Below are 26,942 nucleotides of genomic sequence, written 5' to 3'. Positions count from 1 at the left end.
TTTACTAAAACTGGAGAGTGCAAAATTTGCTGCAGCTCTGCCAATCAGCTTCTAACTTCAGCTTGTTCAATTAAGCTTTGACAATAAAACCTGGAAACTGATTGGCTACCATGCCCGGCTGCATCAGATTTTGCACTCTTCAGTTTTAGTAAATCAACTCCTCTGTGTCCACCTGTTTTACAGAGCTCTGATGCTCTGGGCTTTTTAAAATAGCTGCCTGGTGCCTGCACCTGGAGCGCCATGCACGGCGCACGTGCATGGCGCCGCAACCATGCCCCCCCTGTTCCCTGCCTGGAATTTAAAAGCGTGCCTGCCATGCAGCGACGAGGGGGGAGGGGGACCATCTCTGGACCCTTAGACTACATGGGACCCGCTTGTATTTGATGCTTGTGGCAGAGCTTGCAGCGGAGGAGGTGAGCTTATGGCTAGCTTCACCGAGTGTATATCCTGGAAAGGCATGTAAATAACACCAGGCTGCTCTTTACTCCCTCTAGTGGTGGACCCAGGTAAGACATGCAACTACTCTCTGAAGAAATCCTAAATGTAATATATATATATATATATAGGATTAACTTCTCTTACCTGTCCCCGCCACAGGAACTGCTGAGAACAGACAGTTTCCAGCCTTCACCCATCACGGTGGGTAGCGATGTGCCAACCTTCAGGGTTTTTGGGTTCCTACTCAGAGAAACCTCTTACCTGGACCTGTAAAAGACTCTAACAGAACTTTCGTGCCACTGTTTAAATAGTACACCAAGCTTGGTTTCTCAGAGCCCGGTCTTCCAAGGAGAGACTTACAGGCAAAACCTTGTTTCTTCGGCTGACGAGGCCCGGCTACCATACCATTTTGGGAGTCAAAAATATTGACCCGAGATATGGATCCGGTCAGCATAGCCCTTTAAGCCCCCGCAGGGACCTGACTAGAGCTTTCTCCACAGCACATGTTTTACGTAACCAACCACCTAAGACACTGGCGAAAAAACTGAGGTCCTTCCCATGTGGGAGGGGTTATATAGGGGAGGAATTCTCCTTAATTGGGGTTAACCAGTGTCCAATCACCAAAGGTGCCTATCTAACCCACTATGTAATTACTCTGTGTCTCGTGATGTATGATCAAGAAAATGATCAAGAAAATTATTTTCCCCACTGTATAATATTTGGGTGATGTAAAAAATAGCCTGGTCTTAAAGTGGTTAAAACTTTGCAAACTCAGATGACAATCATATCTTAGTTAGCACTATCCACATGACTGCTTTATAAATATATTTATGATTATATTATAATAAAATGTAAATACCTTATTTCAAAAGATTATAAATAGAAATCAAACATTAAAGCTTAGTTGAAAGCAGAAATCAAAGAGGTGAAGTTCAGCATTGCAGGACGATGGATTCCACAACACATAAACTCTATCATGTACATGGAATGGATCCCAGAAGTTATCTTGATACGCATTTCTCTAATAAGGAGGACATGGTCTTTGCAGAGGATACTTTAAAATTTCCAATGGCGATGATTCACTATCAGTTCAGCACCGATATGTACAGCATAGATTGATGTTTTCAACAAAAAAGAGTAATGCTTGTAATAAATCTAAGAGTATCACTCACATAAGTGGCAGTCCCCATAGCTCTGTCCTCATAGCTTCCTATTGCTGGTAGAGGGGGAACACTTTATTTCTTATGCCGCGTACACACGAGTGGAATGTCCGACAGAAAAAGTCCGACGGCAGCTTTTCATCGTCTATTCCGATCTTGTGTATGCCTCATCTGACTTTTTTTTTGGAAAATTCTGACGGACCTAGAAATGGAACATGTTCTAAATATTTCCGACGGAACCAATTCCTATCGGGAAACCCGTTCAATCTTTATACTGTTCTGACGGACCAAAAACGACGCATGCTCTGAAGCAAGTACGAGACGGAAGCTCTTGGCTACTGGCTATTGCACTTCCTTTTTCTAGTCCCGTCATATGTGTTCTTTGTCACCGCGTTCTGGACGGTCAGACTTTGGTTTGACCGTGTGTAGGCAAGACCGCTTGAATGGAATTCCATCAGAGTTCTGTCAGAGAAACGTTCGGAGTTTACTCCAATGGCAAAACTAGTCGTGTGTACAGGGCATTACTCAAAAATCAAGCTTTCTATAGAAAAATGTATATACTGTACCTCAGTATGGGCTCTTCCACATTTTGTTTTGTTACAACCTGCAACTGAAATTGATTTGATTGATATTTTATAACACTAAAGTACATGAAATGTAATTGAATTTGTAAATAAATAACAACGATCAACACAAAAAAATTGAGTTTCCTCTGGAGCAACAAATTTCCCTCTAATTTAGTATAATTGGTTGAATGAAGTCTACTTTTGGGTAATTAATGTAAGCAAGTCCAGGATAAGGGTTTAGACCAGTACCAATCAAGGTTGGGTTCTATAAATAATTTTTGGAAAAATCTCCAGTGGGTTTTAAAAAACATTTTATTGTGAAAAGCTGTCTTGGGTGCCACTTTCATGGGAGGCAAATAACAGCTTCAAGATTAAGCCTCTGTCCATTTACTCCATCCAATGGCACAATGAAGGGATGGAGAACTCCAACTTGAGGTTTAGAGGTCTACAGTGGCAGCCTGATCCAAAGAAGATTATTGTAAAACAGAATCATAAACTGGTACCACATTATGATGAGACAATAACAAATGATAATTAATTTCTTATGACTGTTTTATTTGGTGAATATGTCACTCTAATGCCCTGTACACACGGTCGGACTTTGTTTGGAGATTCCGACAACAAAATCCATGGATTTTTTCCGATGGATGTTGGCTCAAACTCGTCTTGCATACACACGGTCACACAAAGTTGTCGGAAAATCCGATCGTTTTAAACGCGGTGACGTAAAACATGTACGTCGGGACTATAAACGGGGCAGTGGCCAATAGCTTTCATCTCTTTATTTATTCTGAGCATGCGTGGCACTTTGTCCATCGGATTTGTGTACACACGATCGGAATTTCCGACAACGGATTTTGTTGTCGGAAAATTTTATCTCCTGCTCTCCAACTTTGTGTGTCAGAAAATCCGATGGAAAATGTCCGATGGAGCCCACACACGGTCGGAATATCTGACAACACGCTCCGATCGGACATTTTCCATCGGAAAATCCGACCGTGTGTACGGGGCATTAGTCATCATATTATCACTTTTTATGTATTTGCTTGCAAAAGGTCAATTCACAAACATTATCATACTTGTTTTCTATCTTTAAGGCCCAATTTACACTTGTACGACTTGTCATGCTACTTTGGACCCCAAAGTCACATGACAAGTTGCACCCCATGTTTTCCAATGAGTACTGTTCATATTTGTGCAACGTAAGACTCAGGACTTTTTTCCCTGCACGTTTTTTCTTTTTTTTTTTTAACAGATTAAAAACGTCTCTCCTTGTTATTCTATGTGTCCACATAGGCTTTTAAGAGCTTTAAGTGGCATAGGCATTTTCAAGCTGCAAAAAACCCCAGGGCTAGCACGTTCTTGAGCAGCAGCATTACAGCTGTAAAAATGCCTGACTCGGCTAAACGTATGTTAATGCTGTATACAGCGTTAAGCCATGTCAAGCGTTTTTAAGCTGTAGTAATTGTATTTGGGAGTGGAGAAGAGGGCAGAGAAACGCTGCTAAACACTAATGCATCCAAACACAGCTAAATGGGCATTAACGCCAATGCAAAATGCTTATAAAAGCGTGTTTTTCCTGGTGTCGGTACTGGCTTTGCAGCCTGTTTTTTTCACGCACTGTGTGCATGAGGCCTTAAAGTCACAGTGACTTTAAAGTAGTTCCTGTACTACTTTAGTCAGACTTTCATGCAACATGAGGGCCATAGACTTCAATGTAAACCCTCAAAAGTCACATGAAAGTCACACCTGAATCATATACATGTGTGTGCGACTTTATGGAGCACACACAGTCACATGGTCAAAGCCAAAGTAGCAGCAAAATCGCACTTGTCCAAAGTGGCATCAAGGTCGCATCAAGTCACACTGTAAAATCGCAGTGTAAATCACATAATTTTGAAGTTGCAGAAGTGTGAATGGAGCCTAAATGATCAGAACAGATGTAGAGCAAAGTTTCTCTGCAAATGGCCCTCTGACCCCTATATACTTTCCTTACCCTCTCTCTCTCTCTCTCTCTCTCTCTCTCTCTCTCTCTCTTGGTTGGGAATAATTTTTTCAAGCTATTTTCACCTAGCAGTGTCATTAAATGCCAAATGTTATGAAAATTAGTTTTGGGTAAGATAACATCTGAATCTCTAATATTCCTCCAGGTCGAGCTGAGGGTACATTTTTGATTGACATCACCCTTGGTTCCTTCATTCACCATCTTTATTCCACCTCTAAGTTTTCAAAAAAATAGTCCTATTAAAATTCCAAGAGAAATGTATCATGGAACTGAGCAGATGGCTACATGACCGTACCGGAGCATATGATTGGTTGCATACATCATCAGCTGCAGCTGAGTTAGAAGGAACGAGGTGACTTGTCCCCTTTCTGATTTTTGAATTTTTGGTTGCAGAAGATTGTTTCTTTAAAAGCAACTTCTATTGTTTTTAAGAATATTTCATTTATTAAGTTGTTTAAAGTACAAACTTTTTTTCATGTTTTTAGTCAGGTAACTTTGAAATATTGTATTTAAAAAATTCAAATCTATGTTTTCATCCAGCAGATGGAGATCTCAGCTCTTTATAATGTTTTTATTTCGGCTCTTCTTATCTACTGTGCTGAAAAAGCCTATTCACATTGTTTAAAGTAGAAGTCCAGTCAAATCTAAACTTAACCCTGCTCTCACCCCCATACAAGCCCTATAACTACCCTGTAAAGGAAGGTTGTCTATGCTTACCTATTCCGAGGGCCCTCCGGTCCGAACCGACTACAGCTGCCCCATAGTAAGTCTATGGGTGAAGAGTAATCACCACTCAAGGTCGGTCTCCACCTGTACCACCTCCACTGCACACTACCAGGTGCTGGCCCTGTCCATTACAGGCTTCACAGTAGAGGAAAAGGGTCTGGTCAGCCACACATCTGATAAAATCACTTTTATTAATAAGACATATCCTAAATAGACACTCCACGATGTACAATTGAGGGAAAATAGCACTAGCTGGTGTGCCATTTTCTCTCAATTGTACATTGTGGAGTGTCCATTCGGAATATGTCTAAATTAAGGTGATTTTATCAGATGTGTGACCAACCACACCCTTTTCCTCTACTGGGAAGCACATAACGAACAGGGTCAGCACCTGGTAGTATGCAGTGGAGGTGGTACAGGTGGAGAGCAACCTTGAGCTGTGATTACGCCTAACCTATAGGCTTACAATGGGGCATCCTTAGTCAGTTGTCCCTCCAATACACTGAAGCCGGCTCTGGGAGCTGATCTTGTGACCAACCAGACCATTTTCCTCTACTGTGCAACCTATGAGTGATATCACCACCCAGGCACTGAAGCCGTTGTCGGCGATCTCTCCTCTCCAAGGAAGCTGGCTGCTGAGAAGATCATGTGACTGGACCAGAGCACCTTCAGAATAGGTACTCTAGTACCTATTTCCTTTACAGCTTAATTAATATAGGGATAGAATAAAGTTGGGAGCTGATTGAAGTTTAGAGAGTATTTGATTGGACTTCTACTTCAATAGATCAATCTGTAACTTATACAGTATATAGAACTTAGATCAGTGATTCCTTGGATTTGAGCAGTTCCATCTCTCTCTAGTTTTTTTGATAGACATCAGCTTGGGTGTCCCCAATGCAGACAAAGGATTTCAACTGTGTTGAAGTCAATAGGGGTACATTTTTTGATGGTCACTTTTGGCCCTTTGATAAGGGAGGTGTATTAAAAAATCCCAGCAGGCTTCTGTTTCATAAACAGCTGGTATTGGCCCATTAACATGCAGAAGAGAAAAGTACAGAGATCTTGCACTTACTGTAATTGCTCATTAACCACTTGCTTACTGGGCACTTAAGCCCCCTTATTTCCCATGCCAATTTTCAACTTTCAGCGCTGTTGCACTTTGAATGACAATTGTGTGGTCATGCAACACTGTACCCATATGACATTTTTATCATTTTTTTCACACAAAAAGAGCTTTCTTTTGGAGGTATTCAATCACTACTTGGGGTATTATTTGTTGCTAAACAAATAAAAAAGGTCAGAAAAAAAAAGAAAACTGTTCCATAGTTTGTTAGAAAATTTTGCAAACAGGTAATTTTTCTCCTTTATTGATGTGCGCTGATGAGGCTGCACTGATGGGTACTGATAGGCTGCACTGATGGGCACTGATAGGTGGCACTGATGAAGCTGCACTGATGAAGCTGCATTGATGGGCAAAGATAGGTGGCACTGAAGGGCACTAATAAGTGGCACTGGTAGGTGACACTGATAGGCAGCACAGATAGGTGGCACTGATGATGCAAAACCAGTGGGCACTGATTGGTAGCACTGGTGGGCACTGATGAGGCAGCAGTGCCTCTCTGTGTGAGTGACCAATGTCCCGTTTACAGAAGCTGGTGATTGGCTTTTTTTCTCCTCACATTGACAGCGTGAGGGAAAAAAGCTTATTACTTGCTTCTGTTTACATCACATGATCAGCTGTCATTGGCTGACAGCTGAACGTGGTAAGGGATCTGTGATCAGCCAAGTCTCATTGACTGGATGAATAAGGTGAACATTTATGCATATAAAAAGAGAAAGGTAATAATAATTTTCTATAATGAGATGTATTTTATTTATCAGCGTATAACACGCACCCCAATTTAAGAGAGAAGTTTCAGGAAAAAAACTTAAATTTTAAAATAAGGGTCAGTGCTCTGCAGCCTCACCAGTGCTCATCAATGCAGCCTGATCTATGCCCATCTGCAGCCTGTTTAGTACACATCTACAATTATATTTGTATCAAAGTGTTCTAAGGAGGGTCAGTTTGGTTAATCATGAGCTGTCTTTCATTGTAGCGTCTTGTTAGGTCTTCTATCCTGCTCAGTCCATTCCTCATGCTGTGCTCACTTCTCAAAATGTCTTCAACATATTGCAGAGGGTTCATTCTCACTGATACTGTAGCAGAAAGAGAAGGGTTTCTCTGTCTCTTTCATCGCTCTTAAAGATGCATTACTGTGCTTTGAAGAAGCAATGAGTTGAGCTCATCAAAACGAAATTTGTCTGACTGCAGCCGCGCCAGTGCTGGATGACACAGATCCGCGATCTCCTATGTATCTGGTACTCAGTCGCTCACAGTCCTGCCCGGCTCATATGATGGACAGAACAGTGGTCCAATGCCAGGCCAGGGGGGCGGGACTGTGTGTGACTGAGCGCTGGATACACAGGAAATCGCGGCTCTGTGTCATCCAGTGGCGCTCGTCCTCTCCTTCCACTCCGAGGCAGCCGGGATCGGCGTATAACACGCACACGTGATTTCCCCCAGATATTCAGGGGGAAAAAGTGTGTGTTATACGCCGATAAATACAGTATATAATAAAACTGAATTCTAGGCAGATATAAAAGACTCAGATTAATGGAGCTCTGTAATCACTTTAAATGCAAACAGTGTAAGTACCTGAATCCAACCTGTTATCCCCCTCTTGCAGTCTCTGTACTACAGGACTGGAGTGGGAGAGGAAAAAGCAGCACATGTTCATGTGGTGATAGAAGGAAGGAGCAGAATGACAGTGAGACAAGACCATCACTGTGCTGCTTCTCATATCACTGTCCAGTCACAGAGTGGGGAGGGTCCAGGACAGCCTGGGCTAAGAGAAAGTGGGTTCAATGATCCCCGCCATCAGACCAAGGACATCAAGTGGCAGAAAAATGGTACTATGGGGGATATCTCTGGACTAGGGATGAGCCGAACACCCCCCGGTTCGGTTCCCACTAGAACCTGCGAACGGACCGAAAATTTGCACAAACGTTAGAACCCCATTGAAGTCTATGGGACTCGAACGTTTGAAATCAAAAGTGCTAATTTTAAAGGCTAATTTGCATGGTATTTCCTAAAAAGGGTTTGGGGACCCGGGTCCTGCCCCAGGGGACATGTGTCAATGCAAAAAAAAGTTTTTAAAATGGCCGTTTTTTGGGAGCAGTGATTTTAATGATGCTTAAAGTGAACAAAAATTGAAATATTCCTTTAAATATCATACCTTGGGGGTGTCTATAGTATGCCTGTAAAGTGGCGCGTATTTCCCGTGCTTAGAACAGTCCCTGCACAAAATAACATTTTTAAAGGAATAAAAGTCATTTAAAACTGCTTGCGGCTTTAATGTCGGGTCCCGGCAATATGGATGAAAATCAGTGGCACAAACGGCATGGGTACCCTCCCTACCCCAGTCTATTACCAGGCCCTTTGGGGCTTGTATGGATATTAAGGGGAACCCCACACCCAAATTAAAAAAAGGAAAGGCGTGGGTCCCCCAGGCCCTATATACTCTGAACAGTGGTATACAAGAGGTGCAAACAAGACAGGGACTGTAGGTTTGTTGTTAAGTAGAATCTGTTTGTAATTTTGAACTGGTACATTTTTAAAGTGTAGCGCCAGCCAAAAAAATCTATTTTTAAGCTTTTTGGAAAACATAGGGAAGGATTATCACCCCTGTAACATTTGTTTTGCTGTCTGTGCACCTCTTCAGAAGATTTCACCTCACTTTCTGTCCCAATGACAAATGTTTTTTGAAAATGTGGGGTTTTTAGTAAAACAAGGATTGGTGATAAAGCATCAGTGGAGAGGAGACACGTTCTTCCCATATTAACTCTTACAGGAGAGAATTTCCCTTCCTAGGGGTAGATTTCATCTCACTTCAAGTTGTCTTCTTCCGTTTGCAAGCAGGAGTCCTTTGTAAGTTGGGTGTTTGAAAGGAGGGGCCTGCCCTATATACTCTGCAGAAATTGGGGCCTTAGGTGTTGGTGTTGCCACAACACTGTAAGCCCTCACAGTTACTCTTGGTGGGCGCAGGAACGGGCTCTGCTGTGAAATATTAGATCAAAAATTGTAATTACATGCCCCTGTTGAACAGGGTCAGAAAAATTGGGCCTTTGGTGGTGGTGGTGCTGGTGCCACAACACTGTAAGCCCTCACAGTTACTCTTGGTGGGCGCAGGAACGGACTCTGCTGTGAAATATTAGATCAAAAATTGTAATTACATGCCCCTGTTGAACAGGGGCAGAAAAATTGGGTCTTTGGTGGTGGTGTTGCCACAACACTGTAAATCCTCACAGTTACTCTTGGTGGGAGCTGGAACAGGCCCTGCTGTGAAATATTAGATCAAGAATTGTAATTACATGCACCTGTTGAACAGGGGCAGAAAAATTGGGCCTTTGGTGGTGATGGTGCTGGTGCCACAACACTGTAAGTCCTCACAGTTACTCTTGGTGGGCACAGGAACGGACTCTGCCGTGAAATATTAGATCAAGAATTGTAATTACATGTCCCTGTTGAACAGGGGCAGAAAAATTGGGCCTTAGGCACTGGTGCCACAACACTGCAACCCCTCACAGATACTCTAGTTGGAGCGCAGGAACAAGCCATGCTGCAAAGTATTGCATCAAAAATTGTAATTACACGCCCCTGTTAAACAGGGCCTGAAAAATTGGGCCTTAGGCACTGGTGGTGCTGGTGCCACAACACTGCAACCCCTCACAAACACTCTAGTTGGAGCGCAGGAACAAGCCCTGCTGCAAAGTATTGCATCAAAAATTGTAATTGCACGCCCCTGTTAAACAGGGGCTGAAAAATTGGGCCTTAGGCACTGGTGCTGGTGCCACAACACTGCAACCCCTCACAGATACTCTAGTTGAGTGCAGCAATGAACCCTCCTTGCAAAATATTGCATCAAAAATTGTAATTGCATGACCTTGTTAAACAGGGGCTGAAAAATTGGGACTTAGCCACTGGTGGCGGCGCCCAGAACCAAAAATATTCTTACAAGCTATCGGCATGATCATTGAGGAGGAAGAGGATAGTCACTCAGCATAACAGGATAGTCACTCAGCATCAGCATAGGCAGTCTTGAAGGGATTTGACATTTCAAAAAAAATTATTCGGTTACATCAGCATCAGGTGCTTGGTAGCTGGTGATGATCCAAGACTGATTCATTTTTATCAAGGTCAGTCGATCGACCGAGTAGTTGGACAGGCGCACCCTGTGATCGTTTAAAAAACCTCCAGCAGCACTGAATGTGCGTTCCGAAAGAACGCTGGATGCAGGACAGGCCAGTAGCTCAATTGCATACTGTGCAAGCTCTGCTCAGTGATCCATCCTCAAGACCCAGTAACCCAGAGGATTTTCAGTGGGAAAAGTGTCCAAGTCAGATCTTGCCCCTAGGTATTCCTGCACCATGTAAAACAGACGCTGGCGATGGTTGCTGGAACCGCTCATACCTTAGGGCTGCAGACTAAAAAATTGTCTGAACGCATCGGTCAGACGGCCACCTTCTCCACCGCTCCTTCTTTGACTGACCGAAGCCTCAGCAACACGTTGTCCAGGAACAGGAGTTTGTAACTTCCCAGTCTCTGGGAACGCGTTGCACAGACCTTTCTGCAAGGCCTCCCAAAGATGTTTCATCCTCTGCTCCCTCTGCGACAGCAAGATAAGGTCCGGAATCTTACCCTTGTAACGTGGATCAAGGAGGGTTGCCAGCGAGTATTGATTACTCACCTTGATACCACAAATACGAGGATCCTTCCGCAGGCATTGCAGGATCAGGGAGGCCATGCAGCGTAGGTTTGCTGAGGCATTCCATCCGGAGTCCTCTGGGTCACTAAGGATGACATGATCCGCAGCCTCCCATCCACGTACAAGTCCATGGGTTTCTTGGGACTGTAAAAGATCCCTTAAAGACTGCTGCTGATGCTAAGTGCCAGGCTCCACCTCCATGCTGACACAATCCTCCTCTTCCTCCTCTTGTCCTCTTCCTGTGTGATTGGCGGGCACGCATGAACACTGTCTGAAAAAAGGGGGCCTTGAGAGCTAAGAAAGTCCTCCTCTTCCTGCCTCTGTTCTGCCTCAAGTGCCCTGTCTATTATTCCATGCAGCGTGTGCTCCAACAGGTGGACAAGGGGAACAGTGTCACTGATGCATGCACTGTCACTGCTCACTATCCTCGTGGCCTCCTCAAATGGTGACAGGACAGTGCATGCATCCCTGATCATGGCCCACTGGCGTTGGGTAAAAAAAAACAAGCTCCCCTGACCCTGTCCTGGTGCCATAGTCGCACAGGTACTCAGGAGGGAGGAGAGGAGGTTGGTGCCATTGTCGCAAACCACCATACTTGCCTTAAGCTGGCATGGTGTCAACCACCTCTGAACCTGCCCCTGCAGAGCTGACAGAATATCTGCCCCAGTGTGGCTCCTGTCCCCCAAGCACACCAGCTCAAGCACCGCATGGCATCTTTTGGCCTGCATAGCCCCTTGAACGCCTACAGAGCACCGCTGGTTCTGAAGACAAATCAGCATAGGAAGAGGCCATGGAGGAAGAAGAAGAGGAGGGGTGGAGGAGAGAGGTGTGGCAGAATCACCACCAGTAGTATTTTGGAGGCGTGGTGGCAGAACAACCTCCAACACACCCTGTCCTGCATCCTTCCCAGCTGCCAGAAGAGTCACCCAGTGCGCGATTAAAGATAAGTAACATCCCTGTCCATGCCTGCTGGACCACGAGTCAGCGGTAATATGCACCTTACCGCTGACTGCCCTGTCCAGCGAGGCCAAGACATTGACTTCCACATGCCGGTAGAGAGCCGGAATCGCCTTCCGTGAGGAAAAGTGGCGTTTGGGAACCTGCCACTGAGGAACCGCACATTCCACAAACTCACGGAAGGGGGCAGAGTCTACCAACTGAAAAGGCAGCAGTTGAAGTGCTAGCAATTTAGCCAAGCTAGCATTCAACTGCTTGGCATGTGGATGGCTGGGAGCGAACTTCTTTCGGCGGTGCAGCAACTGGGGCAGTGAAATTTGCCTGGTACAATCTGACGTTGGTGTACTGATAGCAGATTGCCCCCAAGTACTTGGCTGTGACACACCTAATTCTACACCTTCATTCCTCTCAGTGCAGGTCTCAGAGAGGACTGAAGGTATAGTGGGGTTGGAGATCCCAACTCATGAGGAGCAAGGAGAGGTTCTCCTTGTTCTTTGGTGTGGGTCTTTTAGGTACACTTGCCAATGAACTGCATGGCAGGTCAACATATGTCTGGTCAAGCATATGGTGCCCAAGCGGGAGATGTTTTGGCCACGCGAGATACGCTTGAGACATATGTTGCAGAGAGCAGCGGTGGGATCTGATGCACTCATCTCAAAAAAGGCCAACACCAAAGAACTTTTGGAATAACGTGCAGAGACAGCAGCGCCCTGCACATGCGGAGCTCTGCGTTGTGATGCAGTCGGTGTGCTGCCCTTAAGCTGGCCCCTGGAGGGCATCCTGCCTCATTAGTGATGTGCCTCCTCCTCCTCCCCTCTCCTATCAGGCACCCACGTGGAGTCAGTGACCTCATCATCTCCTCCCTCCTCATCACTGGAGCAAAGCTGGCAGTATGCTGCAGCTGGGGGAACATGACTGCCAGATTGCTGTCCTTCTTGGGCACCCCCTCTCTCTGGGCTCACGTTCCTGCCTTCCTCTAGCTGGATACCATCATCGGAGCCTTCAAAACGCTGGGCATCCTCCTGGAGCATGTACCAACACTGTGGTCAAGCAGTTCAGGGGACTCCTCAGGAGGACATGGTGGGGCTAGGGAAGGAGTGACTGATGCCATTGAGCCAAGGGAAGAGGCCGCGTTGGCAGCTGCTTTGCTAGACAAAGTACCCTGAGCTTGGGTGAGAGAGGATGAGGAGGATGAGGAGGATGAGGACGGCTTGGTCATCCACTCTACCGAGTATTCTGCATGTTGCGGTTCAACATGGCCAGCTGCCAAGAAAAAGGACAAGCGTGTCCCACGGCCACGTGCTCATGAGGATGCACCATCTCCACGACCAGCACTGTTGCCTCTAGACACAGAGCCTGCTTGCTCTCTTTTATTGGCTTGTGACTGTCTGCCTCTCCTTGTTGGCCTTCCAGACATACTAATGGCCTGCAGTGAGATGTAACTGCACAAAGCTGGGATGTATATATATATATACTGATACTGCAGCTAGCAGAATCAACTGCCTGCCTGTAGTATTATTAGTATGAGAACACCAGCAATTGTCTTCAGGTAGCTTTAGGTGCACACTGTGCAGATCACGCAGTACACTAACTGTAAATACTGTAACTGCCTGCCTGTGGTATTAATAGGAGCAGAACAACAGCAATTGTCTTCAGGTAGCTTTAGGTGCACACTGTGCAGAGGACACAGTACACTAACTGTAAATACTGTAGCTGCCTGCCTGTGGTATTAATACAGAATCAGAAGAACAACACCAATTTTATTCAGGTAGCTTTAGGTGCACACTGTGCAGAGGACACAGTACACTAACTGTAAATACTGTAACTGCCTGCCTGTGGTATTAATAGGAGCAGAACAACAGCAATTGTCTTCAGGTAGATTTAGGTGCACACTGTGCAGAAGACGCACTACAGTAACTTGTAAATACTACAGCTGCCTGCGGTACTGTACTAATAGGATCAGAAGAACACCACTAATTTTCTTCAGGTAGCTTTAGGTGCACACTGTGCAGAGGACACACTACACTAACTTGTAAATACTACCGCTGCCTGCAGTACTGTACTAATAGGATCAGAAGAACACCACTAATTTTCTTCAGGTAGCTTTAGGTGCACACTGTGCGGAGGACGCACTACACTAACTGTAAATACTGTAGCTAATAGGGCTAATAGGATCAGAAGAACACCAGCAATTTTCTTCCGATAGCTGTAAATACTGTAAAAACACCTGCCTGCCTGTCAGTGGTAGGAAGAGAATAACAGGAACGGATCTAGCTAAACTGAATACAATGTATATGCATATATACAACACCTAGGATGAATATATATATATATACACAATACACTGTAAGTGCAGCTAACTGACTCGCCTGCCTACTCTATCTAACTTAAATCAAATGACACTGTCTCTGTCTATCTATCTCTCTCTCAACGCCGGAACACACTACACAGGGCCGCTGTGCAGGTGGCATTATATAGTGTGGGGAGTGTACTAAACCCCCTGAGCCATAATTGGCCAAAGCCACCCTGGCTTTGGCCAATTATGGCTCTCTGTACAGACGGCGCTGTGATTGGCCAAGCATGCGGGTCATAGTGCATGCTTGGCCAATCATCAGCCAGCAATGCACTGCGATGCCGCAGTAAATTATGGGCCGTGACGCGCCACTCGAATTTGGCGCGAACAGCCCATATCATTCATAATTTGGCGAACGACCGAACAGGTGATGTTTGAGTCGAACATACATTTGATTCAAACACGAAGCTCATCCCTACTCTGGACTGAAGGTGAATATTGCAGAAAAATCTGGTTGTATTATTTTATCTTTTAAAATGCTATTCATCTTGTTATTTGTATCTTGAGTTCTGTTTTTTTTTTTTAAATCCTAAAATTGATAGCTATAGTATATAGATATAGGATAAAATCATGTTTATTTGTATTTGATCAGAAATTAGTGGATGTATTTTCCAGTGTAGCACCCTGATGTCTAGGCAGGGTTGCTCCTAAATTTACCTACCAGGTGTATTGGTCTTGGCCAATTGTTATGAATCAACTGAGTTCAGTTGAGTCTGCAATTTCTGCACTTCTCTCTTCTGTCACTAGATGGCCGGGTATCTGGTGACATTAGATAAGACAAGGGCATTGCAAGGACAGATTAGGAATGGATGAGGTGTCTCAGCCAATGGGCAGGGATCTTCTTGGGTCCCTTGACCTGCTGGTGTTGTAATATGTTGGCCAATTTATGTAAAATGTTGTATTGGAGTGCCATGTTGACCAGAAATTCAGTTGAATTGTCCAAGTCAACTGAATTTTAACATATCAAGGGGACAGCTGAAGACCCTTTGATGTGTTGATCTTATGCAAGTCTACCTAGGTATGTGAGGTGAGGTATGGTCTGTAAACCTAATTGAACATTTTAAAGGGTACATTGTTTAAAGGACCATAGAAGAAGTATTTATTGATGGTAATTAGACTTGAGGGGGTAACAATAAGATCAAAGAGTATTTTGGGTTGACCTAGCAGAAACTCCCTCTTAGTGGACTAGTATTTCAGAGAGGACATTCAAGCTGACATTTAGTTTTGATATAGTTTTGTCTGCGTATGACTGTGAAGGCACAGACCTAGGAAAATGGGACTCTGAATTATATCTACTGTGTCGCATTTTTTTGTCATCTGTGGACTTTGGACTTTGTTCTGGAGTTGGAAGTCAATAAAGTGCATCTCTCTGGAAGAATTGGGTTGCTGTGGAAGAGTACTTACTAATTAATGATCATACCCACGATACTACTACACATATTCTTATATTACTACAGCTGGGAGAGCCTATTTGTTTGGGTGGGGTCAGGTGATCGGGGTTTCGGTGCCACCTGGACGACTTTCTGGGTGGATGTGTGTTGTGCTGCCCGGGCTGCTAGGCCAGAGTTTGGGCCTGTCCCCAGCACATCTGGCTTCTAGGCTGTCTGAGGGCTTATCCAGAAGCAAGAGAGCAGCGTAGGGTTGGGATTGTGGTTTGCAGTCCAACCAGAAGTGACGGTTCTGCCGGCCGGAGAACCTGTCATGGCCGGAGGTAGAGGGGAAGCTGTCGCCACTAAGGGACAGACCACTTTGTTACCAGGGACCACAGTGAGTAGCTGAAGCAAGTGCTGGAGCAGTATTCTCACCAACCGGGGATGGTGAAGAATCTGGAAACTTCAGCAGGTGCCAAGCTAGGGAACCAGCCAGTGGGGTGACGCTTGAGGAGTATCTAGAGTGCCAAGCTAGGGACCCAGCAGGGAAGCGGTGATGATGCTTGAGGAAGATACTAAAGGAAGAAGATTAGAAGAGCTTATGGGATTCAGTGGCAGTGAATCAGCAAGTCTAGTGAGATAGACTGAGAGCACAGTGGGCTGAGAATCTACAAGAAATGATTGTATAAAAGTAAAGGAGTTTGTTACAATTTGTGTTAGGAACTATTCTAAGACTGTTGCCAAAGGAGACAGTGCTCCTACATATGCAGATGTGGTGTCTTTCTGGATGCCTTTCCCTGCATGGCTGTCTACCTGTAGAAGTCTCGGAGTCTGCCAATTGACATTGCAACTACCTAAGGGTGTCCTGGCTCTAAACTCTCTCTCCCACCATTCTGTTCAAGAGAAAATAAAGCTCTTTGCATTCAAGAAGTGTCTGGCGCCTATAAATCTACCTTACATTACACCCACTATGTTTTGCAATCCACTCTATACAGAAGGATGTCAGCTGTCCCTGGAGGTTCTCATTAGAACAAAGGAGGCCTGGGACCTTGCTACACCAGATATGTTAGAGCAGCTAGTCGGTATTAGAGTGGTGTATTAGGCTGCCCATAGATAAGCGAGCTAAATAAAAAAAACTGACCAGATCCCCCTATCCACACATTCAAGGTGGATGAATGAACCCTCTCTGCTGTGTCATTGTCTTCCTGCAGCACTGACCGAGCGTGGAGAATTCAACAGGGTGGTTGTACAGAAGTCGATCAGTAGTACAACAACAGTGCCCATACAAGGTCCCTGCTGAACCGATCTAATTTGGATCCATGTATGGCCAGCTTTAGATAGTAGATACTGAAATATAAAATATTGAAAGACACATACAAATCAGAAAACTGTATGCTTACCTGTGGTCATTTTCCTTTATTAACACGTACAATATGCATGGTATCATAGTGATAATATATAACAATCTAAAATCAGGGTGAACATTACCTATAAAGTTTAAAGGAGAAGTCCAGCCAAAGCTTTGTTTGGCTGAGCTTCTCCTATGTTTTGCACTCCTGTGACCCGCTTTCAGCAGAGAGGGGACTGAAGTCCCCTCTCTGCTGACGTTATGGATATCAGTCCAGGCACTGCGTCATCCCGATAATGGGAGTCGGGATCAGTCTACAGCTCTCTGCTCATGGAGCTGTGAAAACTGAGCAATCAACGGTGTTCAATCGCTCTGTTTTCAGTGCAAAGGCGCCGGGGGGACAGATGCAGCATCGGACTAATGCTGCATCATAGTTACATAGTTACATAGTAGGTGAGGTTGAAAAAAGACACAAGTCCATCAAGTCCAACCTATGTGTGATTATATGTCAGTATTACATTGTATATCGTTGTATGTTGCGGTCATTCAGGTGCTTGTCTAATAGTTTCTTGAAGCTATCGATGCTCCCTGCTGAGACCACCGCCTGTGGAAGGGAATTCCACATCCTTGCCGCTCTTACAGTAAAGAACCCTCTACGTAGTTTAAGGTTAAACCTCTTTTCTTCTAATTTTAATGAGTGGCCACGAGTCTTGTTAAACTCTCTTCTGCGAAAAAGTTTTATTTCTATTGTAGGGTCACCAGTATGGTATTTGTATATTGAAATCATATCCCCTCTCAAGTGTCTCTTCTCCAGAGAGAATAAGTTCAGTGCTCGCAACCTTTCCTCATAACTAAGATCCTCCAGACCCTTTATTAGCTTTGTTGCACTTCTTTGTACTTGCTCCATTTCCTGACTGGACTGATGCCCAGAACTGGACAGCATACTGGGTGCCGCCAGACCAGAGTCTTGTAGAGTGGGAGAATTATCGTTTTATCTCTGGAGTTGATCCCTTTTTTAATGCATGCCAATATTCTGTTTGCTTTGTTAGCAGCAGCTTGGCATTGCATGCCATTGCTGAGCATCTCATCTACTAGGACCCCCAGGTCCTTTTCCATCCTAGATTCCACTGTGGTAAGTATAAATCTAAAAAAAAAAACCCTTCTCTTTTAATTATTAATATTGGAAGTAGAAGGGCAAACTACAGATCTTCCAAGGTCCACCTTGGTAAGGGCAATAGGATTGACCCTGTCACGTGTTAAGGAGGTAGCATAAGACTACCATATTGCTACCTTAAAAATCTCCAATGGAGTGAAATCTTCTGCATGTTGCTATAGACCAGGGATCTCCAAACTATGGCCCTCCAGCTTTTGCAGAACTACACATCCCATAAGGCATTGAAAAACTCTGACATTCACAGACATGACTAGGCATGATGGGAATTGTAGTTACTGAATAACTGAAGGGTCATAGTTGTGCAAGTAAATTAATATACTTGCACACAAACACAATACAATACCCCATTTTTGGTAAAATATAAAATATGATGTTACACCGAGTAAATAGATACCTAACATGTCACACTTTAAAATTGCGTATGCCCCTGGTATGGTACCTAACTATGGTACTTAAAATTCTCCATAGGCGACGCTTTAAACACTTTTACAGGTTACCCATTTATAGTTACACAGAGTTACCTTTTACCTGCTAATCACTTGGGCCAGGTGAGGCGTGCTGGACTATCTCTTCCTATTTCTTCAGTATGCTTTGGGTCTGGGCGGACTTCTCCTCAGCACGCACCCTCACTTGTCAGCAGCATCCAACTCGTGGGACCTTGACAACATGACAACATCATGTGTCACAGAGAGTACGTCCGGGTTCCCTGGTGTCGGGGGCTTTGGTCCATTGTGTACTTATTGAAGCTATGCACTTTAGAGCCTGATTTTTATACAGGATCTTGATACTTGGCCAGTTTATATTTATATTTATTTTTATCTTTATTGCTTATGATTTATGCCTCACCTGAAGGCACTACTCTGGTGAATGAGTTGTTAGCTGGGGCACATCCCAGCATGTACACAGGTCTAAACAATCTCAACAATAAAGCTAAGTTCTTGTCTCTGACTGGATCATATGGACTGTTGTGAACAGTTGGACAAATTACCTTTTTTGAGACTTTTTGATGGTTTATCTGCAAGTATAATGGCTCCTTGGATGTCTCAATCTGACACTTTGCTGAATGTGTGAGCCATGGCTGATATTATTAAGTTACACAGCTGGAGCCTTTTTTCATAACCATTTAGATGCAATTTCCTGCACAATTGACCTTTATTTAGGGGTCTAAACTTATCACATTATAAACCGTGTCAAAATTTAGAATATAAAAATATATTATTATTATTAAAATGAAGTTTAAATCAGATATGTCTGTGTGTAAAAGTAGCATCAATGTCTTAAGATGTATGTGTGTGAGTGTGTCCTCATGGAGAGCTGGAATGAATGTCTGCCTTTGGTCCCTCCTGTTACAAGCTTTTCTACTTCTAAAAAAACAATCCCTCCCTTTTCCTATTCAGGCTGCTTTAAAGGTTTGTTTTTTTCTTATAGTCCCACAGAAAAACCGGGAACTTTGAATAAGCATATTCCCTCCCACCTTTCTAAAAGGTGGGTGTCACTCAATCTAACATTCCTAAGGGTGGGGCTATGAACTATGTGAGAGTAACTAAAATAAGACTCATTTAACTTATACAATATAAAAGTTTCCTTTAAACATCTAAAATCCTACTACATATCAGTATATATACATTTAAAATGCAGTGTTCTTATTAATATCCTAAACAAGAAATGTTGTAATGTAAAAAAAGAACTTATATTCTTAACTTAACATATATAAACTTTGTGTCTTTGGAAAAGGATGTAACCTTATCTCTTACGATGGGGGGGGGGGGGGGTGAAACTAATAGATACCACATGAGAATTCTACATAGAACTGCTTTTCCAATAAATGTATTTGAAGCTTCAAACAAATCTTTACATAAACATATGTGAAAATCTATCTATCTATCTATCTATCTATCTATCTATCTATCTATCTATCTATCTATCTATCTATCTATCTATCTATCTATCTATCTATCTATCTATATATATATATCTATATATATATATATATATATATCACTTTATCCATACCTAGAATATATGAATATATGATGATATACATAAGCAAGTCAATCATTCTCAAAAGACCCAAACCATTTATAAATATTGATATTCTAACATTTCCCTCTCAAAATTATATATTAAACAATCTTATCATTTTCTTAAGTCCATATAATTCTAAATCTAAATCCATTTATATCTCAAATGCATCACATTTGTATCCATTCATACAATTAGATCTTAAGATAATTGACTTGAATATATATTTTTAAATTTAATTCCATATAAGGAAAAGTGAACTTCATAAACCTTTTGCTTTACATACCATAAAAAATATTTCACCCTTATTATTTTCTTTTTCTTTTACCAAATAAATCAATCCTCTTAATTTCATAATTCATAAATTCATAAATGAAGATTCGCAGTCCAAGGACCCCGACTATGGAATGCTCTTCCTACCAACATCCGCATGGAAGAAAACCACCAGGCCTTCAGGAAAAAACTAAAGACCTTCCTCTTCTAACAAGCTGACAACAGAGAATGTATCTCAGCGCCTTGAGGCGATTCAGTTCGCATTTGCTGCGCTTTACAAATCATTCATTCATTCATTCATTCATAAATGTAACATTGTTGTACAATACTTTGAAATATAGATATCACTTCAGAAATGTGTTTCATATTTTCCCTCAAAATTGTTTTTAGCATAAATCTATAATTCATAAAACCTTTCTAACCTTGTCAAAATGAAACATAAAATATGTTCTTAACTTCAATTTGTTCATATATGTGAGATGCTTTCAAAACTAAATACATATTACAATGTAAAGGTAATCCTATCTTGTTTATGTACCTTTAAGAAAATTGTACTCTGTCTTAATTAACACCAGATGTTCCCTCTAACTAGAACGACTCTATTGTAAGGATGTTTAACCCTTTCAACTCTGAAAATATACTATATATGATTGTAAAAATTGATGTGTAAAAAATATCTCATCTTGATATGATAAACATGACCTGTCACATAAAAATGAATATATATATATATATATATATATATATATATATATATATATATATATATATATATATATATATATATATATATAGATTAATATATATATAGTCAGTAGTCAAAAAATCAAAAGTCCATTGTTTTTAGAATTTCCTCTCTTATCAGAGGTTCTCGAGAGTTTTTTCTTCTTCTTCTTTAACGAATTAATCTCTTCTGTCAGTTCTTCTCCCAGAACTGATATTCTTAAACTTCAAGATTTTGTTTCCATCTGGAAGGTCTAGAAATATTAAATTTCTTTCCTTTGGTAACTTACAAGTCAGATCCTAAAAAAGAATGTAGTATCATTATTGAGAATTTAAATAAATGCAAAATATACCTTCATTTATTTATTCATTTTACATACCAAAACTCTAATGATTTATTATGACATACAAAACATATTTTAATAACAACATTTCTAATTATCTTACTTTGCTCTATTTTTCTTAAACTGACCTATACTCCTTAATTTAAAAAAAAAAAGAAAAAAGGGGAAAAGGCGGGACTTTTAATGAAGCACACAGTCAATAGTGAGTGGTCAAGAAATTGTATATTTATTGTATCAAAAGATTCCCTAATGATTTGTGCATAGGTCACAGTAATTCATCTATATTACATATACAGAGGGTCTGCGCATTTTATGGAGTATTTGTATCCACTCTTCAGGAGCAACAATGTTTATATCTGAAATAGAACATATTAGGTTTCAAAGTCAATTCTTTTATAGAGAAATGCAAAAATGTAACTGGGAATAAACCCTGGTGGTAAAAAAACTGACAACTACCATGCGATGGAAGTGCAACAATGAGAGCTGGTGGGCTTCTTTTCCAGGAGCTGTGGAGGCATTCGGCACACGCAGGACCCCCACATGACAGCACCGGGGGCGGACAACACTCCAAGGGGTGGTGGTCCCTGGGAATGGTGGTGTATGTGAGTAAGGACATCTTGGGGGGTAGCTGGAAAAAATGTGAAAGTGAGTGAGATGATATGAGAGAGAAAAAAAAAGATTAAAAGAGAAAGTATGTGTGCAAAATTGAAAGTGTAATCAAAAAAGGCAGGGTAATGGACCTGTGACAGTGCTGATGTCAGTAAAAAAACAAAACCATAAATCAAAAATTGGGAAAATATGTGTACTAACCGTATTCAAAAGAAAAAGGTGAAATAAATTACAATAGATGTGAGTGAATACATTATCCTAAATGCCTTACCTGGTGCTGAAAATTGTGAAACAATGGAGTATAGTGCTGTGTGCTGGCAAAGTGAGGAGGGAAGACCAACCTGTGGGGAAGACCGACCCCGAATGGGACATATAAGGGCATGCATGCCAATCACCTCCAAACATCACTCTAGCGTGCAAGGTGCGGGGGAGGCACCAGTGGCTGGGATGCCAAGTCTCTTGGCGTTTGGTGCCAAAATTACACCCGGTATGCCGCTGATGGAAGACACTGGCAGAGTGAAGGTGCTTGAATGGACGCCACACGCATAGTGTGAGGGGCATGACGTTGATGCACAGCGCGGTGGTATCCCAACCCTCCCAGAGAAACAAGGGGAGGGGAGGAGACCCCACGGTGTGCATCGCAGCTCCCGGACATGAAGTGAGCCATTGGCTCAAGGATCCAGATCAAGGGGCACCAACCATTGCAGGTGTGGAGATAAAATAATAAATTGATTAATAAGACAGGCATACACAGCCTGTGAAATAGGTAATTCCTTGGCAAGATTAAACACGGGTAGGACAAATAGAACAGACTAATGGAATTGGATAGCATGTTTACAACCAACTGCAATAAAATTGTACTGATTGCTAAGATCAGACCCGACTCTATACAAACTGCACACCTCCATCCCTATTTGCAGTTAGCAAGAATATGGGGAGAAGTTGGGACTTTGAATGAGGCAGAGACCTGGCAGGGTCTCATGCCTCCATCCCTGTCAATATGAAAAAAGGGGAAAAAAGGGGAAAAGCGGGACTTTGAAAGAAGAGCACAGTCAATAGTGAGGGGTCAAGAAATTGTATATTTATTGTATAAAAAGATTCCATACAGATTGGTACATAGGTCACAGTAATTCATCTATATTACATGTATCTGTGTTACATTGGTATTACACATTGCATATACAGAGGCTCTACGCGTTTCATGGAGTATTTGTATCCACTCTTCAGGAGCAACAATGTGTATATCTGAAATAGAACATATTAGGTTTAAAGTCAATTCTTTTATAGAGAAATGCAAAAATGTAACTGGGAATAAACCCTGGTGGTAAAGATGCTCACAACTACCATGCAATGGAAGTGCAACAATGAGAGCTGGAGGCTCCCCGAAGGGCATCTTTTCCGGGAGCTGTGGAGGCATTTGGCCCGCGCAGGACCCCCACATGACAGCGCCGGGGGCAGACAACACTCCAAGGGGTGGTGGGCCCTGGGAATGGTGGTGTATGTGAGTAAGGACATCTTGGGGGGTAGCTGGAAAAAATGTAAAAATGAGTGAGATGATATGTGTATTCATTTATTATTCTGTGTATTTAAATGACAGGACATGATTTCTCTTTTTTTGTCATGATATAAAACCTTGTTTTCACAAACAAAGTAGGTTTTAAATCACCCCCAGAAGACTGAAGCAAACTGTATATCCATTCACTTCTCCTCTTTAATTTTTCAGAGTAATGCGTGCTGTACTGTACTTCTAACATTTTTCAATTCAACATTTTCTGTAGAATTTTTGCTGAATAGCATAACCATTCTTTGGGTAACACATAGAAAGACTTGTTGAACAATTCTTAATGTTATTGACAAATCCTGTCTCAAAGCATCCCTCATCACTTGTTCTAACAATCCCATTTACAGGCTTTCTGAATACATTTAACTGAGAATTTTCTGTTACCAAATCTACCTGTATGGGTTTAGATTGTAAAGTTTTAAAAAATGGGCAAGATTTGCCATATAATTCTCCTGACTGAATTCTCTTTAAAGGAATTTTTCTTTTCCAATATTTTTATTCAGAAAATTTTTAACAAGTACAAGATCGACATTTACCATCTTAGTATGAAGTAATGGAACAGGTAACAAATTGGTTATGAGTCAGTTACATCACAAATTACCTTGTATTTACGTGAAGTTTTGTGTATCATTGTCCTCATTTTAAGTTTATAAAGTATGGTCAGGCCTAAACCGAAAAAAGAAAGAAAAAAAAAATAAAACAAAGAAAATAAAAAGAAAACCTCCTCCAGGAAGTGCACAGATGTGCTCCAACTTGTAGCACGGAGAACCGTGGGGGGGCCCCTTCTCCCTCTGTCACCTCCACAGAGGGAGAAGGGGTCCCCTCTCTCTCCTTACCTTTTCCTTACCTCTCTCTCTTTTCTTTCAACTTGAGTTTACCTGCTGAGTTGAGCAAGGAGCCATAATTGGTCCATGGGCCCTCAGAGGCAAATTCAAGTTGAAAGAAAAGAGAGAGAGGTAAGGAATGATAGAAGGAAGGTTAGAGGATAGTGTAGGGGGTGCACTCTGGCCCTGGAGAAAAGTACTCCCGAGCCACTCTCATCTCATTATGTAGCCGACGGGTAGTTAATCCAGGGGTCCCATATGGTATCAAGCAAAGCCATTTTATCGTTTAAAATTGCAGAGAGGCATTCGTTCACCATTATCCATGACAGTTTAGACTTTAGCAAGTGAAAAGGAATCGTTGGGGATTTCCAAGATTTTGCAATTGATATTCTTGCTGCTACAAATATGAAAGCGATGAGTCTCTTCATGTGTTTTGATGTCCGCTCCACTGGGTGTCCCAACATTGCCTGTAGGGGTGACTTAGTGAGATTCACTTGAGTCAGTAAATATATGAAATTGTATGTTCGTATCCAGAACCTTCACACTTTTGGGCATGTCCACCATGTATGGAACATAGTGCAATCTATGGTACATCCCCTGAATCGCTGTGGGGAGGCCCCCAGGACAAAAGGTTGCTACCCTTGCTGGAACCATATACCACCTCATCAAGACTTTGCCTCTATCAACGAGGTATTGATATATGATCTAGAAGCACATTGTGTTACTTTGCTCCATTCTTCAACGTCTAAGTTGATTGCCAAATCTTGCTCCCATTTTTGCATGTAAAACAGTTTTTGAGAAGTCGAATTTAAAATACTGTAGTTCTGCGATGTGTGACCGGTGTGTTTGTCGAGGGTCCTGCAAAAATTTTCCATTGGGGTGGATGTGGTTAGATCCGAAGTGCGATTTAATGTCACTAGGAAATGAGCTGGGTATAGCGATATAGTTCTGAATTTGGGAGGACCTGTTTCGACAAAGCACCTCTATGGTCACAGAAGTCCGCTATTTGTAGCAGACCTTTGTTAGTCCACCATGTAAATTCCTGAGGATGAAGACACGGGGTGAATGAAGGATTACCAAACAATGGGGCTAATGGGGTGTGTGGGGATTTAAATTTGTATGTAGCTGCCAGTCTGTCCCATAAATTTAGAGAGAAAGATAGAGTCGGACACAATATTGTCAGTCTATCTGTCCCTTTCACCCACATTAAGTGGCTAATCTCTCTATTTGGATATAGGGAGGATTCCATTATCATCCAGAGTGGTCTGGGCTGTCATGTGTGGAATCGAATCAGTTGGGACAGTTGCGCTGCATGGTAGTACTTGATCAGGTCCGGTACTCCTAGGCCACCCCTCAGTTTAGGTGTGTATAATGTTCACCCTTGGTCTTTTATTTCCCCATATAAACCCCAGCAGTTTTGTCTGAAACTTCCCTAGATCAGATCTTACTATTGCTATTGGGAGAGTCCGGAACAAGTATGGTACCTTAGGTAGAATGGCCATTTTAACACAATACACAGTACAATCGACCGAACCATGATGGGGGGTTGTTTGACCATCTTTTGAGATCCTCTGATAATTTTTTGAACAGTGGAGGGTAGTTTTGTTTATATATGGTGGAGAGGGTGGGGGTTAAAAAGATACCCAAGTACGGAAGGGCCTCATTCTGCCATTTAAATGAGAATGAGTTTCGCAAAGCCCGGATTATATGTGTTTGTAGGGATACATTGAGTGCTTGAGATTTTGAATAGTTCACTTTCAGGCCTGTAATTGAAGTGAAGTGATGTAGTACTATGTTTAGAGTGGGCAGAGAGGTGACTGGGGAGGAGAGAAGTAGCAATATATCATCCGCGAACAACGCGCATTTATGTTTGTGGTCTCCGCAGTGAACTCCCTGTATATCTGGATGATCTTGAATTTTGATGGCTAGTGGTTCAAACGCCATAATAAACAATAAGGGGGATAGTGGGCATCCCTGTTGGGTCCCTCTGCGTATACCTATATTTTGTGACCGATAGCCCTTGACTACGAGGCGCGCTGTGGGAGAGTTATATATAGTTTTAAGCATCGTCAAGAATTTTGGACTGAACCCCCTCTGTCCTCCACCATCCCAGCCCAAATTCAGAGCAGATATGATATTGATAATCCGTCTGGTCTGATCTGCGGCTTGTCTATTGGGAACGAACCCTACCTGATCTGGGTGGATATACTTTGATAAGAATTAATTTATGCGAGTAGCTAAGATCTTTGTCATTATCTTGAGGTCTACATTTATTAACGATATCGGGCAGTAATTCACGCAGTCCCCATGGTCTTTATTCGGTTTTGGTATAATATGAATAAAGGCGCTTTTTTCGTGTGATGGTAAAGGGGAGACCTTTCTTAATTCGTTGTAGAAAGAGCACAGATGTGGGGTCAGAACCTCTGCATATGTGCGATAGTAGTGGCCAGAGAATCCATCCGGACCTGGCACCTTGGCACCTTTAGATTTTTAATAGCTTCTGCTACTTCTCCTGCAGTAAATTCCGCATCCATTAACTCTACATGATCTCGGTCTAGTGTTGGGAGCTGGATGTCTCGGAGGAACTCCTCCGCCTTATCCTTATGGAGAGGGGTAGGGGAATCATATAGTTTGGAATAAAAAGTGAAAAATTCCTGCAGTATTAGCTGAAGATTTTGGGTTATC

At 42.5% G+C, this 26,942-nt stretch overlaps 1 pseudogene; it reads left to right on the top strand.

Moving 5' to 3' along the window:
* The first annotated feature begins 1,386 nt into the window (after nt 1-1,386).
* The window catches only part of LOC141110157 (indolethylamine N-methyltransferase-like), a 55,877-nt pseudogene continuing 30,321 nt past the window's right edge, over nt 1,387-26,942 (top strand).

Source organism: Aquarana catesbeiana, linkage group LG10 (genome assembly GCF_042186555.1).
Source record: "Aquarana catesbeiana isolate 2022-GZ linkage group LG10, ASM4218655v1, whole genome shotgun sequence".
NCBI classification, from domain to species: Eukaryota; Metazoa; Chordata; class Amphibia; order Anura; family Ranidae; genus Aquarana; species Aquarana catesbeiana.
This window is presented reverse-complemented; position numbering and strand designations above follow the sequence as displayed.